The sequence below is a fragment of the Pseudophryne corroboree genome, chromosome 1 (assembly GCF_028390025.1).
Source record: "Pseudophryne corroboree isolate aPseCor3 chromosome 1, aPseCor3.hap2, whole genome shotgun sequence".
NCBI lineage: Eukaryota > Metazoa > Chordata > Amphibia > Anura > Myobatrachidae > Pseudophryne > Pseudophryne corroboree.
The window spans coordinates 230,212,811-230,233,177 of record NC_086444.1 but is presented as its reverse complement, the minus strand read 5'-3'; positions in this window follow the sequence as shown (position 1 = coordinate 230,233,177).

Sequence of the window (20,367 nt, the reverse complement as noted above, 5' to 3'; positions counted from 1 at the left end):
TGTACCTGGCACTGGGGGATATCTGGCACTGGGGGGGCATGTGTACCTGGTACTGGGGGATATCTAGCAGTGGGGGCATATCTGGCACTGGAAAGACATGTGTATCTGGCACTGTGGCCATATCTGGCACTGCAGAGACATGTGTATCTGGCACTGGGGCATATCTGACACTGAGGGCATATCTGGCAATGGGGGCATACTTGTGTATCTGGCACTGGGGGCATTTCTGTATCTGGCACTGGGGGCATTTCTGTATCTGGCACTGGGGGCATATCTGGCACTGGGGGCAATGTATATCTGACACAATGGGTGCATTTGTGTATCTGGCACTGTGAGGCAATGTATATCTGGCACTGTGAGGCAATGTATATCTGGCACTGTGAGGCAATGTATATCTGGCACTGTGAGGCAATGTATATCTGGCACTGTGAGGCAATGTATATCTGGCACTGTGAGGCAATGTATATCTGGCACTGTGAGGCAATGTATATCTGGCACTGTGAGGCAATGTATATCTGGCACTGTGAGGCAATGTATATCTGGCACTGTGAGGCAATGTGTATCTGGCACTGTGAGGCAATGTGTATCTGGCACTCTGGGGACATTTGTGTATCTGGCACTCTGGGGACATTTGTGTATCTGGCACTGTGGGGCAATGTATATCTGTCACTGTGGGGCAATGTATATCTGGCACTGTGGGGCAACGTGTATCTGGCACTATTGGGGTCATACGTGTATCTGCCCCTCCCCCCATATGTGTATCATGCCCCCATTTTCATTGTCCACGCCCCATGTGGCATTTGGCCACACCCATTAAGTACCCATAAGACATTTTTTCTACTTGCACCACTGCATATGGTGGGAGGGGCATACTACACACTGGCCGATTTTCTGAAAGATATGAACGATCTCGTTCATAAATGAACGAGAACTCGTTCATATCTTTCAGTGTGGAGACTCCAGTGATGAACGATGCGCGGCCCCGCGCTCGTTCATCGCTGGTCTCCCGTCGGCTGTGCATGCAGGCCAATATGGACGATCTCGTCCATATTTGCCTGCACTTCAATGGAGCCGCGTGACGGGGGGAGTGAAGAAACTTCACTCCCCCCGTCACTGCCCCCCCCCCCCGCCGCCGGGTCGCTCGTCGGCCGTATCGGCCGTCGGGCACCTCGGCGGCGCATCGTAAAATGTGTAGGGCCCATTACACTCTGGGAACAAACACTGTGAGGGTAACACACCACTAGCACCCCTAGGGGTAGGCCAGCAGCACACACTATATCAGGACATGCATGACATCTCAGTGATGACAGGGCTGCATGTGACAGGGCCAGTAACATGATGTGAGGAGGGGAATGGAGGCAGCAGGAGAGTTGTATAGTGGGAAGAGCAGGGACCCTTGGGGGACCAAAAAGGGGTGCGGCCACTACACAAAGTGCATCAGGGAAGCAAGATATGCCTATATACTAGATCTCCAATCAACGTAAATTAACAAACTATCATTCTAATTTACCACCCTCATCCCGTACCAAAGCGCGGGTATTCAGCTATCTACAATGTTATTTATAACATTATTATTTTTGTAAACAGACATTCTTAAAATCTGGGGCAATGCCGGGTACTCCCGCTAGTATATACTAAATCATCTGTCACAGTAGCAATATTCTGAGCATATTGGAAGTCTCGCAACAGAACATTTATAGATGGAGTTTAAGATCATACATGTTAACATTCAACAATATGCTATGTCGGCATGCCCTCTTATGGAGTCTATGTAAGTCATTAGCAAAACCAAATGCTCCGTCTACATACAGTACAGCGCAGACACAAGGTCGTCATGCAATAAGTGATATGCCGGCCAGACTCTTATACCCAAGTTTCCTTTTGATGCTTGATACAAATAATGTATCACTAACTATGACATTACTGTGAAGTGAAGGAGAGATGATTAGGATGGTCACCTGTAACACACATGCAATGTTTCTGTGACATGGAAAAACAATGGAAGAAATGTTATGGAGTCATCTTCATTGTTGTCCTAGTTGGTAGGATAACCATAAGAGTAGCTTTGGGTGGAGTGTCATGAGATGAAATTAAAACCAAAAAGTTATGTACCCCCCAGGTTCCATTCTCAGCAGTCCGACTGTCGGTACAATGGTGCCACGTGGTGCCACAGGGCACAGCCATGCTTACTGTCCACTCAACCTCTTTCCAACATGTCCAGCGGGTGTGAACAAGTCGAGTGGATGTCATTACCTATTCCCTGTGAATGTCACCTTGCGGGCCCGCCTTACAGTTTTATGGGGGTAATTCGGAGTTGATTGCAGCAGCAAATTTGTTAGCAGTTGGGCAAAACCATGGCCCTCATTCCGAGTTGTTTGCTCACAAGCTGCTTTTAGCAGCTTTGCACACGCTAAGCCGCCGCCTACTGGGAGTGAATCTTAGCTTATCAAAATTGCGAACGAAAGATTAGCAGAATTGCGAATAGACACTTCTTAGCAGTTTCTGAGTACCTCCACACTTACTCGGCAACTGCGATCAGTTCAGTCAGTTTCGTTCCTGGTTTGACGTCACAAACACACCCAGCGTTCGGCCAGACACTCCTCCGTTTCTCAAGCCACTCCCGCGTTTTTCCCAGAAACGGTAGCGTTTTTTCGCACACACCCATAAAACGGCCAGTTTCCGCCCAGAAACACCCACTTCCTGTCAATCACATTACGATCACCATAACGCAGAAAAAACCTTGTAATGCCGTGAGTAAAATACCTAACTGCATAGCAAATTTACTTGGCGCAGTCGCACTGCGGACATTGCGCATGCGCATTAGCGACTAATCGCTCCGTTGCGACAAAAAAATAACGAGCGAACAACTCGGAATGACCACCCATGTGCACTGCAGAGGGGGCAGATATAACATGTGCAGAGAGAGTAAGATTTGGGTGGGTTATATTGTTTCTGTGCAGGGTAAATACTGGCTGCTTTATTTTTACACTGCAATTTATATTTCAGTTTGAACACACCAAACCCAAATCTAACGCTATCTGCACATGTTATATCTGCCCCACCTGCAGTGCACATAGTTTTGCACAACTGCTAACAAATTTGCTGCTACGATCAACTCTGAATTAGGACCTATGGCCCTCATTCCGAGTTGTTTGCTCGCTAGCTGCTTTTAGCAGCATTGCACACACTAGGCCGCCGCCCTCTGGGAGTGTATCTTAGCTTAGCAGAATAGCGAACGAAAGATTAGCAGATCTGCTACTAAATATTTTCTTGCAGTTTCTGAGTAGCTCCAGACCTACTCCTAGATTGCGATCAGCTCAGTCCGTTTAGTTCCTGGTTTGATGTCACAAACATGCCCTGCGTTCGGCCAGCCACTCCCCCATTTCTCCAGACACTCCCGCATTTTTCCCTGACACTCCTGCGTTTTTTAGCACACTCCCGTAAAACGCTCAGTTACCACCCAGAAACGCCCCTTTCCTGTCAATCACTCACGATCAGCAGAGCGACTGTAAAGCGCCGCAGGATCCACAGCAAATCTACTAAGTTCTTAGTTAAATAACTAAGCACATGCGCCCTGCGTGCCTTGCGCATGCGCATTTAGCAACAAATCGCAGCATAGCGAAAATCGGCAACGAGCGAACAACTCGGAATGACCACCAATATATGCTGGTATTGAATAATACAGTTCTAGTGGACCACAAAAAAGACAACTCTTATTTCTTCTCCTCTTTATACGCTCATGGGTTACACAGGTTCTGTGGCTGATTAAACCAGGTGAAATGCAGACTTGAGGTCAGCCAGCCACAGAAACTGTATAATTCATGTTTCCTGGTTTAATGGTATAGTATAGTTAGTATAGCTATCTCTTTTATATATTAAATATATATATATATATTATACACACACACACACACACACACACACACACACATATAACGGAAAATGATTAATTCAGCCTCTTAGATAAAGAGCTTTATTTCCTTATAAAATATTAGCGGTGATTTAGTCTAGAAATTCCTGTCACTTATATTTTCCCTTTACCTATATATTGAGGCGCTCTGTACAACATTGCCTTATACTTCATTTTCTACACAAGTCTCTTTTTTTTTTTAAACTATAAACTCATGTATATCCAGTTGTAATTGATGTAGAAAATGTATATGTAAGATAGCTGTAACTCTGTAGCTTTGCTGCTGGTTACTGTGGCATCACACCTAGCCTGTGACATCACTAGCCTGTGACATCACAATGCTTCTTCCTGTAACATTCTATCTACAGCTGCTGATGTCTCCAGTTTCCATGCAGGAAGACAGGTAGGAGGAGGTGAGTCCTAAATAGCAGGGTATGATGGAGGTGGTAAGGAAGACAGAGTGCAGTATAGTCAGCTGAAAGGCAAGACAAGATGGACAGAACAGGGAATACAGGTACAAGGACACATAAATAGGAGACGCGCAGGAAGGAACGACATATTTAGGAATAAAAATGTAGCATTACAGGAATAAAGAGGGCAGTATGGAGGATAAGCACACATACAGGGGATGCAGATAACCTGGGTCTCTATGAGGCAGGATCGTGGCTTTGGGATGAAAAAGTTAATAAAACAGATAAATGGGATACAGTATTGATAACTTTGAAAGTATCTTGTTCGATTTAAGAAAAATTGGGAAACTGGTTGACTCATGGACATTTTATTGTACTTAAACTAGTACTATGCTTAATGATAGTCTTTTGTGTTTTTAGATCATCTGGCAAAGAGATTTGCAGAGTGTCGGGTGACCGGCAAAGAGATCTGCAAAGTGTCAGTTGAAGACGACGGTAGGGGTCGCACAGGTAGAAATGACTGGAGTATAACATGCAGGAGGTAAGTTACCATACTCTCTCTGCACATGTTACAGCTGCCCCACCTGCAGTTAGGGTTGCCACCTCATCTCTTTAATCCTGGAGACCTATGATTTACACAGGTTTTGTGGCTGATTAAAACCAGGTGGAATGCAGGCTTGAATTTAATCAGCCACAGAACCTGTATTATTCATAGGTCTCCAGGATTAAAGGGATGAGGTGGCAACCCTACCTGCAGTGCACATAGGGGGTCATTCTGACCCGTGCGCTCACTGCTTTTTGTCGCAGCCGAGCAAACGGGTCCCTACTGCGCCGGTGCCGTAGTGCGCCGGCGCATGCCAGACGGCCGAAGTCCGTAGCAGGGATGCGATCGCCTCTGCCTGATTGACAGGCAGAGGCGGTCACTGGGCGGGAGCGGGCGGAACGACAGCGTTTGTCCACCGTTTTGTGGGAGTGGTCCGGCCAACGCAGGTGTGGCCGGACCGAACGGGGGGTGGGCCGCAGCAGCTGTGTGATGTCACACGCAGCCGCTGCGGGTAGGGGAGCGATAAGTAGCTCCCGGCCAGCACGCTAAAGCTGCGCTGGACGGGAGCTACTCTTGAAGTGCAAAGGCATCACCGCTGTGCGATGCCTTTTTCACTTCTGCAGGGGGGGCCGGCACTGACATGCGGGGCGGACTAGACCAGTGCTGGGCGTCCCCCCGCATGTCAGTGTGATTGATCGTAGCTGTTCTAAATTTACCACAGCTACGAGCAACTCGGAATGACCCCCATGGTTTTGTCCATTAGAGAACAAATTTGCTGCTGCGATCAGGTCTGAATTTGGCCCAGTGTATCATACTAACATGGTCCTAGCACTAAGGAAGAGAAAACCTGGAGCAGATAACGTGGGTCTGTATGAGAAAGGATCTTGGCGTACTCTATAGAACATATAGAGAAAGGACATACACTTTTGGGGGTTGCGAGATGTAGTACTTACTATAATACAGAAAAACAGGAAGGGTGGGGAGAGCATGACACAGAACATACAGATCGGGGGAAGAACAATACAGATCAGGGTAGATAGTGAAATGGCTGACATTTACAGTATATCAATGAGCTGGGGGCAGGTGTACAAAGCCTGGGAGAGTGATAAGGTGGAGAGAGATAAACTAACAACCAATCAGCTCCTAGTTGTCATTTTTCAAACACAGCCTGTAACATGGCAGTTAGGAGCTGATTGGCTGGTACTTTACCTCTCTCCACTTTATCACTCTGCAGGGCTTACTACATCTCCCCCATAGAATAACCAAATGATGAAATGGTACAGAATGGTATAAATGATGTGAATTGGAGCTGTAACAAGTGACTGTTTCCCTATCTTTACATATAATAAAGGTGACGTAGGGGGTCATTCCAAGTTGATCACACCAGGAATTTTGTTAGCAGTTGGGCAAAACCATGGGGGTCATTCCGAGTTGATTGCTCATTGCCGATTTTCGCAACGGAGCGATTAAGGCAAAAATGCACATGCGCATGGTACGCAGTGCGCATGCGGTAAGTATTTTAGCACAAAACTTAGTTGATTTACTCACGTCCGAATGAAGATTTTTCATCGTTCAAGTGATCGGAGTGTGATTGACAGGAAGTAGGTGTTTCTGGGCGGAAACTGGCCGTTTTCTGGGAGTGTGCGGAAAAACGCAGGCGTGCCAGGGAAAAACGCGGGAGTGTCTGGAGAAACGGGGGAGTGGCTGGCCGAACGCTGGGCGTGTGTGTGACGTCAAACCAGGAACGAAACGGCCTGAGCTGATCGCTATCTGTGAGTAGGTCTGGAGCTACTCAGAAACTGCTAAGAAATTTCTATTCGCAATTCTGCTAATCTTTCGTTCGCTATTCTGCTCTGCTAAGATACACTCCCAGAGGGTGGCGGCTTAGCGTGTGCAATGCTGGTAAAAGCAGCTAGCGAGCGAACAACTCGGAATGACCCCCCATGTGCACTGCAGGGGAGGCAGATTTAACATGTGCAGAGAGAGTTAGATTTGGGTGTGGTGTGTTCAATCTGCAATCTAATTTGCAGTGTAAAAATAAAGCAGCCAATATTTACCCTGCACAGAAACAAAATAACCCACCCAAATCTAACTCTCTCTGCAAATGTTATTTCTCTTACGTCCTAGAGGTTGCTGGGTACTCCGTAAGGACCATGGGGTATAGACGGGCTCCGCAGGAGACATGGGCACTTTAAGACCTTTAATGGGCGTGAACTGGCTCCTTCCTCTATGCCCCTCCTCCAGACTCCAGTTAGTTAGTTCCTGTGCCCAGAGGAGACTGGTCACATACTAGGGGAGCTCTACCGAGTTTCTCTAGAAAATAGACTTTGTTAAGTTTTTTATGTTCAGGGAGCACTGCTGGCAACAGACTCCCTGCTTCGTGGGACTGAGGGGAGAGAAGCAGACCCACTTTCCTGGACTGATGGGCTCTGCTTCTTAGGCTACTGGACACCATTAGCTCCAGAGGGTCTGAACACTGGTGTCGTCTAGCTGTTCATTCCCGAAGCCGCGCCGCCGTCCTCCTCACAGAGCCGGAAGATAGAAGCCGGGTGAGTATAGGAAGAAAGAAGTCTTCACAGGCGGCAGAAGACTTCAGAGCTTCGGAAGGTACCGCGCCGCGGTCGCGCTGCGCGCCTTTGCTCCCGCACACACACGAGGCACTGCAAGGGTGCATGGCGCAGGGGGGGCGCCCTGGGAAGCAAAGTTTACCTCATAAAAACGACTGGCAAGCTATATACACTGCATTGCAGGGTATTTCAAACCCCCGCCAGTATAAATATTAGCGGGACCGAAGCCCGCCGTCGAGGGGGCGGGGCTTCATCCCTCAGCTCTAACCAGCGCCATTTTTCTCCACAGCTTGGCTGCAGAGACGCTGCTCCCGGACCCTGCCCTGATATCTACAAGTAACAGGGTGCAAAACGAGGGGGGGGCACAATATTTGGTGCTGATTTTGATATATATATATTATATATAAAACGCGCTATACAGGTCTGGGGTATTCAAGGTATAAAGGTAATCCTGGGTATCGTACCCCAACTCACACAGCAATGAATATCAGGACTCCTATCAGGGTTTCTTTAAATCGTCCTTCTCAGAACAGTTCACGGAAGTGCATCCTCAATGTGTAATAGCCTCATAAACATGAAATCAGAAGAAATATCCAATGTGTAGTAAATTCTATTAGCTTATATTACATATATGATTTATAATGATAAATCACTCCCGTGCCTAAATTGCACCCTTGTTCATTCCACCGGGTGAAGTATCCTTATAGTTCCATGTGCAACATTGACATGTGAGCCCTTCACCGAAATATGTATAAGGTATGCGTACCCCTCACTCACACAATGAATATGGGGAAGACTCATATAACAGTATCTTTATGTGGAGAAATGTGCCTAGCGCGCATACCCCAACTCACACATGGGTATGAAAGCTGGATCTCATCAAGGTATCTTTATCCAGTCCTTCCTCCACAACTGGTATCGAGTCGAAAAAACCTCTATAGTACTTTAAAGTGGAAACACTTGACCTCCAAATTCAAAGTGAAAAAAGGGGTTCAGAAGGGTCTTTTCTTCCTCCAAAATCATGCAAATCCCAAACGTGAAAACGAAATGTTCCACAAAATTTTATTTAAAACAAGCCAATAAAACAGTTCATAAAAATTAATCTAAAAAGCATGCAAATAGTTGTAAACATAAATCCATCAAGTAATTCCGTTGGAAGAACGGCTACTCACACAATGGTCTGTCAACGCGTTTCGGTCTCTTGGACCTTTTTCAAGACATGACCTTCTGTGTGAGAAGCCAGCTATTTATGGTGCCTGTAGCCAATCCTATCCTACCTGGAAATCAAAATACAGGAAGTGACCTCATCTAGTAGTTTATACTTGAATATGAGTTAAAAAACTGTTTAATTCATTAATTTCCACTCCCCATTACACATGAAAGGATCTATTTATATTTCTATGATATTATCTAATCAAATGAGAACGATTCTAACTCCCCTATCACTCGTTTTTGCTCCTTTGCAATACCGCAAAAGATTCTGGATGATGTAGTTCCATATATAGATAGTCCATTCAATACTTCACATAAATTAAACAAATCTAATGGTTCTCCAGAATGTATATATTAGACCACCTTATATTAGACTAATGTAGATAAACAATAATCTCGTTATTTAAATCCCATAGCGTTCCGAAACCGGAAGTATGTAATCGCGGACCTGCGTTGTAAAGCATACTGGAAAGTGTAGTTCCTTCCCCTTAGTCCGCGCACATGTCCTCATCGTCCTTAAAATGGAAAGCGGTGATTCGTCACCTCACCTTCCATTGTTCATAGTGCTGGACAGTTGAACATTCTTTTAAAATGTGCGCATGTGACCTCCCAATGTGTACTGGGAAGTGTAGTTCCTTACCCATAGTTCGTGCATGCGCACTCGTCATCTTGTCAGGGGAACGCAAAAATCCGTCATCTCATCCTCCGTTGTGCAAAATATCGGGAAATGTAGTTTTTCCTCTATAATACACACTTGTGCCCTTCCGAATCCATAGTCTCCATAAATACACAGTTCTCTTTAGGCACAAAATACCTAAATTCCAATAGCGCATGCGGCCCTCTGTATTTTAATCCTCATTTTTTTCACAAGAGGGATCAACAGTTGGATCATGGGAAGTGTAGCCTCCACCGACGGCCATCTTTGTAGTCAGATTTATCTGTGCAGAATATAATTTTGGGTATACTGGTCAGAGATCTTGATGTCTTTCTAGATCAACTTCCATGATTCATATGGCCAGTCATATTTCATTAAGGAGATCATACGGAGAAACAAAGAAACAAAAGATATAAATGTCATAAGTAATAAATAATCTCATAAAAACCACTTTAATTCGAAATCCGAATTGAGACCATTAGGAATTAAAGTTTTACATTGGTAAATTAGTCTCATTTCAGCTTTCGCTAATGCGTGAGGTAACATTTCCCCCATCTCATGAACTGAACGCTCTATTTGAAAAGGCTTGGGAAACTCCAGACAAGAGGCTGCAGGTTCCCAAGAGAATTATTATGGCGTATCCTTTCCCCTCACAGGACAGGTTATGGTGGGAATCCTCTCCCTCGGTGGATAAAGCCTTGACGCGGTTATCCAAAAAAGTGGCCCTATCATCCCCGGACACGGCGACACTAAAAGGATCCTGCGGACCGCAAGCAGGAAACCACTTTAAAATCAATTTATGCGACTATGGGAGCCCTCCTCAGACCGGCAGTTGCGTCGGCATGGGTGAGTAGCGCTATTGCAGCTTGGGCAGATAACTTGCCATCTGACATGGACACCCTCGACAGGGATACTGTTCTGTTAACTTTGGTCACATAAAAGACGCAGCGTTATACCTAAGGGAGGCTGCGAGGGATATTGGCCTCTTGGGATCAAGGGCCAATGCAATGGCAATTTCAGCTAGGAGGTCGCTGTGGACCCGTCAATGGACTGGTGATGGTGATGGACTGGTGATGCTGACTCCAAGAGACTTATGGAGGCTCTGCCTTACAAAGGTGAAGTGTTGTTTGGGGATGGCCTCGCGGACCTGGTTTCCACAGCTACCGCGGGTAAGCCTTCATTTTTTTGCCTTTTGTTCCCCCACAGCAAAAGAAAATGCCTCAGTACCAGATGCAGTCCTTTCGGTCTCATAAATTCAGTCCTCTCCGGCTTCTGCCAAATCCACCGCATGACGCTGGGGCTCCCCTGCGGGAGTCCGCACCGGTGGGGGCACGTCTTCGGCTCTTCAGCCAGGTCTGGGTTCAGTCGGACCTGGATCCTTGGGTGCTAGGAATTGTGACCCAAGGGTACAAACTGGAGTTCGAAGACGTGCCTCCACACCGATTTTTCAAATCGACCTTACCAGCTTCTCTCCCAGAGAGAACAATAGTTGCAGCGGCAATACAAAAGCTGTGTCAACTGCAGGTGATTATCATGGTTCCCCGGTTACAACAGAGGAAGGGATTTTATTCAACTCTATTCGTGGTCCCGAAGCCGGACGGCTCGGTCAGACCGATTCTAAACCTAAAATCCCTAAACCTGTATTTGAAGAGATTCAAATTCAAGATGGAATCTCTCTGAGCGGTGATCTGCAGTCTGGATGGGGGGGGAGTTTATGGTCTCACTGGACATAAAGGATGCATACCTTCATGTCCCCATATACCCTCCTCATCAGGAATTCCTGAGATTCGCTGTGCAGGATTGTCATTACCAATTTCAGACATTGCCGTTTGGGCTTTTCCACGGCCCCGAGAATTTTCACCAAGGTAATGGCAGAAATGATGGTGCTCCTGCGCAAGCAGGGTGTCACAATTATACCGTACTTGGACGATCTCCTGATAAAAGCGAGATCTAGAGAACAATTACTGAAAAATGTGGAGCTCTCTCTGAAGGTGTTACGACAACACGGCTGGCTTCTAAATTTGCAAAAGTCGCAGTTGGTTCCGACAACTTGGCTGTCGTTCTTGGGCATGATTCTGGATACAGAAAAACAGTGGAAAAAGCTCAGGAAATCCAGAACATGGTCAAGGCTCTGCTAAAACCAAAAAGAGTATCGATTCATCAATGCACTCGAGTGTTGGGAAAGATGGTGGCGGCCTACGAGGCCATTCTGTTTGGCAGGTTTCATGCAAAAGCTTTTCAGTGGTACCTACTGAACAAGTGGTCAGGGTCCCATCTATAAATGCATCGGTTGATATGCCTGTCCCCCAGGGCCAGGATCTCTCTCCTGTGGTGGCTCCAGGGGGCTCACCTTCTAGAGGGTCGCAGGTTTGGAATTCAGGATTGGGTTCTCGTGACCACGGACGCGAGCCTCCGAGGATGGGGAGCGGTCACACAGGGAATAAACTTTCAGGGAATATGGTCAAGCCAGGAGGCTTGTCTGCACATAAATGTGCTGGAATTAAGGGCCATATACAATGGCCTGAGGCAGGCAGAGCACCTTCTTCGCAACCTACAGGTTCTGATCCAGTCAGACAACGTCACAGCCGTGGCACTTGTAAACCGACAAGGCGGGACAAGGAGCAGAGCAGCAATGGCAGAGGCCACCAGGATTCTTCGCTGGGCGGAAAATCACGTGAGTCAGCAGTATTCATTCCGGGAGTGGATAACTGGGAAGCAGACTTCCTCAGCAGACACGATCTCCATCCAGGAGAGTGGGGACTTCATCAAAAGGTCTTTGTAGAAGTGACAAGTTGCTGGGGACTCCCTCAAATAGACATGATGGCGTCACGCCTCAACAAGAAGCTTCAGACGTATTGTTCAAGGTCAAGGGACCATCAGGCGATAGCGGTGGACGCGCTGGTAACACCATGGGTGTATCAGGCGGTGTATGTGTTCCCTCCGCTTCCACTCATCTCAAAAATATTGAGAATCATAAGAAGAACAAAAGTTCAGACGATACTCATTGTTCCAGATTGGCCTCGAAGGGCCGGGTATCCAGATCGTCAGGAAATGCTCACGGAAGATCCTTGGCCTCTTCCTCTCAGAGAGGACCTGTTACAACAGGGGCCGTGTGTGTTCCAGGACTTACCGTGATTATGTTTGACGGCATGGCGGTTGAACACCAGATCCTAGCTAGGAAAGGTATTCCAGGGGAAGTCATCCCTACTCTACTCAAAGCTAGGAAGGAGGTAATGGCGAAGCACTATCACCGTATCTGGAGGAAATATGTATCTTGGTGTGAATCCAAGAATGCTCCTACGGAGGATTTCCAGCTGGGTTGTTTTCTCAATTTTCTACAGACAGGAGTGGATAAGGGCCTGAAGTTAGGCTCCATTAAGGTGCAGATTTCGGCCTTATCAAAAGTTTTTCAGAAGGAATTGGCTTCTCTTCCAGAAGTGCAGACTTTTGTGAAGGGAGTATTGCACATCCAACCTCCTTTTGTGCCCCCAGTGGCACCGTGGTACCTTAACTTGGTGTGACAGTTCCTTAAATCACATTGGTTTGAACCTCTTCAAACTGTTGACTTGAAATTTCTCACTTGGAAAGTGGTCACGTTATTGGCCTTGGCTTCGGCAAGGCGGGTGTCAGAATTGGCGGCTTTGTCTCACAAAAGCCCCTATCTGATTTTCCATGTAGATAGAGCGGAATTGAGAACTTGTCCTCAATTTCTACCCAAGGGGGTTTCGTTGTTTCACATGAACCAACCTATTGTGGTGCCGGTGGCTACGGATGTCTTGGAGGATTCCAAGTCCCTTGATGTGGTCAGGGCTTTAAAAATCTATGTAGCCAGAACGGCTCGTATTAGGAAAACAGAGGCACTGTTTGTCCTGTATGCGGCCAACAAGATGGGCGCGCCTGCTTCCAAGCAGACTATTGCACGCTGGATCTGTAACACGATTCAGCAGGCTCATTCTACGGCTGGATTGCTGTTACCAAAATCGGTAAAGGCCCATTCCACTAGGAAGGTGGGTTCTTCTTGGGCGGCTGCCCGTGGTGTCTCGGCGTTACAGCTTTGCCGAGCGGCTACTTGGTCGGGTTCAAACACTTTTGCAAAATTCTACAAGTTTGATACCCTGGCTGATGAGGATCTCATGTTTGCTCAATCGGTGCTGCAGAGTCATCCGCACTCTCCCGCCCAATCTGGAGCTTTGGTATAAACCCCATGTTCCTTACGGAAGTCCCCAGCATCCTCTAGGACGTAAGAGAAAATAAGATTTTAAACCTACCGGTAAATCTTTTTCTCCTAGTCCGTAGAGGATGCTGGGCGCCCGTCCCAGTGCGGACTGAAATCTGCAATAATTGTACATAGTTATTGATAAGATTACACACAGGTTGTGTTACTGTTGAAATCAGGCTGTTGCTGTTTTCTGTGGTTGTTTCATACTGTTAACTGGTTTATTTATATACCATGTTGCACGGTGTGTTTGTGGTGTGAGCTGGTATGTGTCTCACCCTTGATTAACAAAATCCTTTTCCTCGAAATGTCCGTCTCCTCTGGGCACAGTTCCTATAACTGGAGTCTGGAGGAGGGGCATAGAGGGAGGAGCTAGTTCACGCCTATTAAAGGTCTTAAAGTGCCCATGTCTCCTGCAGAGCCCGTCTATACCCCATGGTCCTTATGGAGTCCCCAGCATCCTCTACAGACTAGGAGAAAAAGATTTACCGGTAGGGTTAAAATCTTATTATCTGCCACACCTGCAGTGCACATGGTTTTGCCCATTTGCTAACAAATCAACTCACAATAAGGCCCATAGTCCTTTCCCTAGAGTCCTTCTCCTTACCACTCAGGGGGCCTGATTCAGATGCGGACACAGAGCTGCTGTTGCACTAAGTGTCTCAATGCTTTTTCACTGTGCATGTGTGTAAGCTGCACTGCGCACGAAATGAAATCAAGCTCACATAGAGGATCCCATCGCAAAGTTATTGACAGGAAGTCAGCATTTGAGGTGGTAACGGGGTGGCTAACTGTATACAGGCGTGTCAGGTCCGTTCAAACGCTGTTCCATGTGCGTGCATAAATTACCCATTGCGATCTGTTTTGCTGCTGGAGAGCCCCCTGTGTCTAGGAGACTTGCTCAGCCTACGACTGCTCAGACTCACAATGCAATTGTGAACGGCAAGAATGTAGCAGCGATCGCTTCAACAACCACAACTAAATCAGGCCCACAATTACACCATTATATTTTTTTATTTTATCACATTTAACAACTAAGGGGTCAGTTTAATTAGGTGCGAGTTTGTCTTACAACAACCGCACTTTCCAGTAGCCCCATAGGCTGAATCTGGCCACGAAGGGTGTGAGTTTGGATGCTGTTGAAACGTTGCAGCAATGGTAACTCGTACCTAATTGGATTGACCCCTAAATGTTAGCAATTTATAGCTTTATTATTTACTGGTCAAATTTCTTTTCTGAAGGTACTGTACCCACTAATTACTATAAGAAAGAACTTATCCCCCCCAATGAGTGTATTGTATAAAAACAATGGGCCCTTTGGGATAATTGTCCTTATTTTACGTATTTTCCATGTCCTCAGTAGTTAGAGTAACATATTTACATAGAGAGATTTTTCTCTCTACACAACCACACCACTGTTTGCAGTTTGTCTCTCTGCTTGTTCATCCACTAACAATAATTTTTTATCTCTTCCTCTTCGTCTACACGCAGTGGGTGATCCCTGAATAGCTGCTCTGGGAGGAGAGCTGCGGACACATGCTCCAAATGTTGGGACATATGCATTACCTATTAGGAGATGCAGTAAAGATGCTGGCTGTCGGGTTTACGGCAGTTAGAATACTGACACTGGGATCCCGACACTCTTTAGAATCCCGACGTTGGAACTCCGAATGGGCAAGGATACCGATGCCCGTAAACCCACGATCATAGGTTTAGAGCTGGGCAAGGGGAGTTAGGTTTAGGCATCAGGCACGGGGGGATGGGGGGTGGTTAGGCTGCGGGGGAGGGAGGGTTAGGTTTACCCGTCAGGCAGAGGGTTAAGTTTAGGTGTCAGGCGGGGGTTAGGGTTAGGTTGCAGATGGGGGGAGGTTAGGGTTAGGCTGCGGATAGGGTGGATTAGGCACCACCGGTGGTGTTAGGCTGCGTGGGAGGGAGGGTTAGGTTTAGGCATCAGGCGGGAGGGTTAGGTTTAGGCGTTAGGCAGGGGGATTAAGTTTAGGCTGCAGGTGGGGGGAGCTTAGGGTTAGGCACCCCCAGGGGTGGTTAGGCTGCGGAGGAGGGAGGGTTAAGTTTAGGCAGGGGGATTAGGTTTAGGAGTCAGGCGGGGGGGTTAAGTTTAGGCTGTGGGTGGAGGGAGGTTAGGGTTAGGCTGTGGGTAGGGTGGGTTAGGATTAGGCATCCCTGGGGGTGGTTAGGCTGCTGGGGAGGGTTAGGTTTAGGCATCAGGCGCTGGGTTAGGTTTAGGCTGCGTGTGGGGGAAGGTTAGCGTTAGGCTGCGGGTAGGGTGGGTTAGGGTTAGGCACCCCCGGGAGTGGTTAGGCTGCCAGGCAGCGGGGAAGGGAGGGATAGGTTTAGGCATTTGGCGGGTGGGGGGATGTTAGGGTTAGGCTGTGCATAGGGTGGGTTAAGCACCCCCGGAAGCGGTTAGGCTGTGGGGAAGGGAGGGTTAGGTTTAGGCAGCAGGGATGGAGGTTAGGATTAGGCACCTCCGCGGGAGGTTTAGACACAAAGGGGGGAGGTTAGGGTTAGATTGCAGACAGGCAGGATTAGGGGGGTGGAGAGAACACCCCTTACTCACCCCTGTCAGTCTTTTCTGTACTGGGATGCCGGCATCAGTATGACAACCACCGGGATCCCATGTGCTGGGATAGCATACTGACCCCTCTATTAGTACACCTCTAAATGCCCAGAGGGAAGGGCGATCCTGAGGCCATGGTTCCCCAGAGGTTTCCCCCCAAGGGCTTTATTTTCCTCTCCTGAGTGCTGAAGGATGACTCTTCATGAGTCCAGAGGTATAGCTTTTATGCCATAATGAGTACCAATCTCATGCCCATCCCTGCAATGTATAAGAAGTAAAATAATTGCTAATGCGATCACTTTACTTCTGGGTTTAGACCCCGGCTGCACTAGTTCACATGTGCAATCGTCAGGCTGCGTATGTGAGAGCAGACGGTAATACAGAGGGATCCCAAGGATCCTTCTCCTGGGAATTATTGCATAATGTAGCCCACAGGCTACAAAAGCCATTTAGAAATGGTTTAAGCTACCGGGCCAAGCTCAGAAATGCTTTGCATTCTGGAGCTTGGTGAGTTTCAAAGTTTACCATCTGCCGTAGAAACTTTTGGTGGCTGCTTTTGTGTTCAAAATAGGAGGAACGCAATAGATATCTCAAGTATCCATTGCAGTCCCCAATACATACATTTAGGGTCTGGTTAATATTTGTGGGCAGCCCCCAAACCGAATGTTTTTGGAGCTGTCTCGAAAATATTATTTATTAAATATTCCACTTATTAAACTTTTTAGATTTTAACATAAACTAAAAAATGTTTCTCTAACGTCCTAGAGGATGCTGGGGACTCCGTAAGGACCATGGGGAATAGACGGGCTCCGCAGGAGATAGGGCACTTTAAGAAAGCTTTGGATTCTGGGTGTGCACTGGCTCCTCTCTCTATGTCCCTCCTCCAGACCTCAGTTTTACACGGTGCCCAGAGCGAGATGGGTGCACTGCAGGGAGCTCCCCGGAGTTCTCTGCCTAGGAAGCATTTTTGTTTGGATTTTTTCTAAATTTTTACAGGTAGCACTGCTGGCAACAGGCTCCCTGCATCGAGGGACTGAGGAGAGAGGGGCAGACCTTCTTAATTGATAGGCTCTGCTTCCTCGGCTACTGGACACCATTAGCTCCAGAGGGGGTGAACACAGGTTCTTACTGGGCGTCCACCCCCAGAGCCGCGCCGCCGTTCTCCTCACAGAGCCAGAAGAAACAAAGTCAGAAGACGTCTCAGGCGGCAGAAGCCTTCAGAGCTTCACTGAGGTAACGCACAGCACTGCAGCTGTGCGTCATTGCTCCCATACACCTCACATACTCCGGTCACTGTAAGGGTGCAGGGAGCAGGGGGGGGCGCCCTGGGCAGCAATATAACACCTCTCTTATGGCAAAAGACAATATACATGTACAGGTGGGCACTGTACATGTATATAAAAGAACCCCCGCCATTTTTTAATAACTTTGAGCGGGACTGAAGCCTGCCGCCGAGGGGGCGGGGCTTCTCCCTCAGCACTCACCAGCGCCATTTTCTCTCCACAGCACCGCTGAGAGGAAGCTCCCCGAACTCTCCCCTGCTTACACACGGTGAAGGGGTGTTTAAAAGAGAAGGGGGGGGGGGGGCACATAATTGGCGGATAACTTATATTACAGTGCGGCTGGGGAAAAACATTTTGTGTTGGTCTCCAGGGTCATTGCGCTGGGGTGTGTGCTGGCATACTCTCTCTCTGTCTCTCCAAAGGGCCTTAAAGGGGATACTGTCTTCAGAAAAGAGTTTCCCTGTGTGTGTGTGTGAAGTGTGTCGGTACGCGTGTGTCGACATGTTTGACGAGGAAGGCTCGCTTAATGTGGAGGGGGAGTGCTTGAATGTCATATCGCCGTCGACAGTGCCGACACAGGAATTGATGGATATGCTGAATGTCTTAAATGCAAAGGTCAATCTATTGCATAAAAGGTTAGACAAGGCTGAAGCTAGGGATCAGTCAGGTAGCCAGACCATGCCTGTCCCTGTGGCGCCAGGACCTTCGGGGCCTCAGAAGCGCACCATATCCCAGATCGATGACACAGATACCGACACGGATACTGACTCTAGTGTCGACTATGAAGATGCAAAATTACAGCCGAAGGTGGCAAAAGGTATTCGGTACATGATTATTGCCATTAAAGAGGTTTTGCATATTACTGAGGAACCCCCTGTCCCTGACGCGAGGGTACACATGTATAAAGGGAAAAAGCCTGAGGTCACCTTTCCGTCCTCATTTGAGCTGAGCGAATTGTGCGAAAAGGCTTGGGAATCTCCAGATAGGAGACCACAAGTTCCCAAAAGGATTCTTATGGCGTATCCTTTTCCACAAACAGATAGAATACGATGGGAATCTTCGCCTAAAGTAGACAAGGCGCTGACACGCTTATCCAAAAAGGTGGCACTGCCTTCGCAGGATACGGCTTCCCTCAAGGATCCTGCTGATCGCAGACAGGAAATTACCATGAAGCACATTTACACTCATTCCGGTACTATTGTTAGACTGGCTATGGCGTCGGCCTGGGTTTTTAGTGCTGTCGTGGCATGGGCAGATTCCTTATCTATGGAGCTTGACACCTTAGATAGGGATGCTATTTTAATGACCATAGATATCAGGGAGGCTGCCTTGTATATGAGAGATGCTCAAAGAGACATTTGTTTACTAAGCTCCAGAATAAACGCTATGGGGTAAATTTACTAAGCTCCCGATTTTGACCGAGATGCCGTTTTTTCATCAAAGTGTCATCTCGGTAATTTACTAAGCACTAATCACGGCAGTGATGAGGGCATTCGTAATTTTTTGCAAGTTCAGGTAAAAAATTACGAATGAATACACCATCGGTCAAAACGCGGCTGTTTAAGTATGAATCTCGGTCATTTACTAAGAAGTGCAAAGCAAAAAAAGAACAAACACTGCCGTGAAAAATTACAACTCGTAAAAAAGTACTAAAAAAAAACAGACCTGCTTTTTTTATTCGTGATTGGATAGGCATGCACGGATCCATGAGATCCGTGCATGTATATCAGTGGGAAGGGGTGGGAAAGTGCTTATTTTTTCAAAAAAAATTGCGTGGGGTCCCCCCTCCTAAGCATAACCAGCCTCGGGCTCTTTGAGCCGATCCTGTTTGCAGAAATATGGGGGAAAAAATGACAGGGGTTCCCCCATATTTAAGCAACCAGCATCGGGCTCTGCGCCTGGTCCTGGTCCCAAAAATACGGGGGACAAAAAGAGTAGGGGTCCCCCGTATTTTTAAAACCAGCACCGGGCTCCACTAGCTGGACAGATAATGCCACAGCCGGGGGTCACTTTTATATAGTGCCCTGCGGCCGTGGCATCAAAAATCCAACTAGTCACCCCTGGCCGGGGTACCCTGGAGGAGTGGGGACCCCTTCAATCAAGGGGTCCCCCCCCCCCAGCCACCCAAGGGCCAGGGGTGAAGCCCGAGGCTGTCCCCCCCCATCCAATGGGCTGCGGATGGGGAGGCTGATAGCCTTTGTTGTAAAAGAAAAGATATTGTTTTTAGTAGCAGTACTACAAGGCCCAGCAAGCCTCCCCCGCATGCTGGTACTTGGAGAACCACAAGTACCAGCATGCGACGGAAAAACGGGCCCGCTGGTACCTGTAGTACTACTACTAAAAAAATACCCAAAAAAAGACAAGACACACACACCGTGAAAGTATAATTTTATTACATACATACACACATACATACATACTTACCTTAAGTTCCCACGCAGGTCGGTCCTCTTCTCCAGTAGAATCCAAGGGGTACCTGTTGAAGAAATTATACTCACGAGATCCAGGGGTCCAGGCTCCTCGGGAAATCCAGGGGTAATCCACGTACTTGACAAAAAAAACAAAACGGTGTCCCGACCACGAACTGAAAGGGGACCCATGTTTGCACATGGGTCACCTTTCCACGAATGCCAGAAAGCCACTTTGACTTCTGTCTAAGTGGGTTTCTGCAGCCAATCAGGGAGTGCCACGTTGTAGCACTCTCCTGATCAGCTGTGTGGTCCTGTCCTCACTGACAGGCAGCACACGGCAGTGTTACAATGTAGCGCCTATGCGCTACATTGTAACCAATGATGGGAACTTTCAGCTCAGCGGTGACGTCACTTTAGGTCAACCGCAGGGCAGAAAGTTCCCATCATTGGTTACAATGTAGCCCAGAACACCCACTTCCTGTCAATCACATTACGATCACCAGAACGAAGAAAAAACCTTGTAATGCCGTGAGTAAAATACCTAACTGCATAGCAAATTTACTTGGCGCAGTCGCACTGCG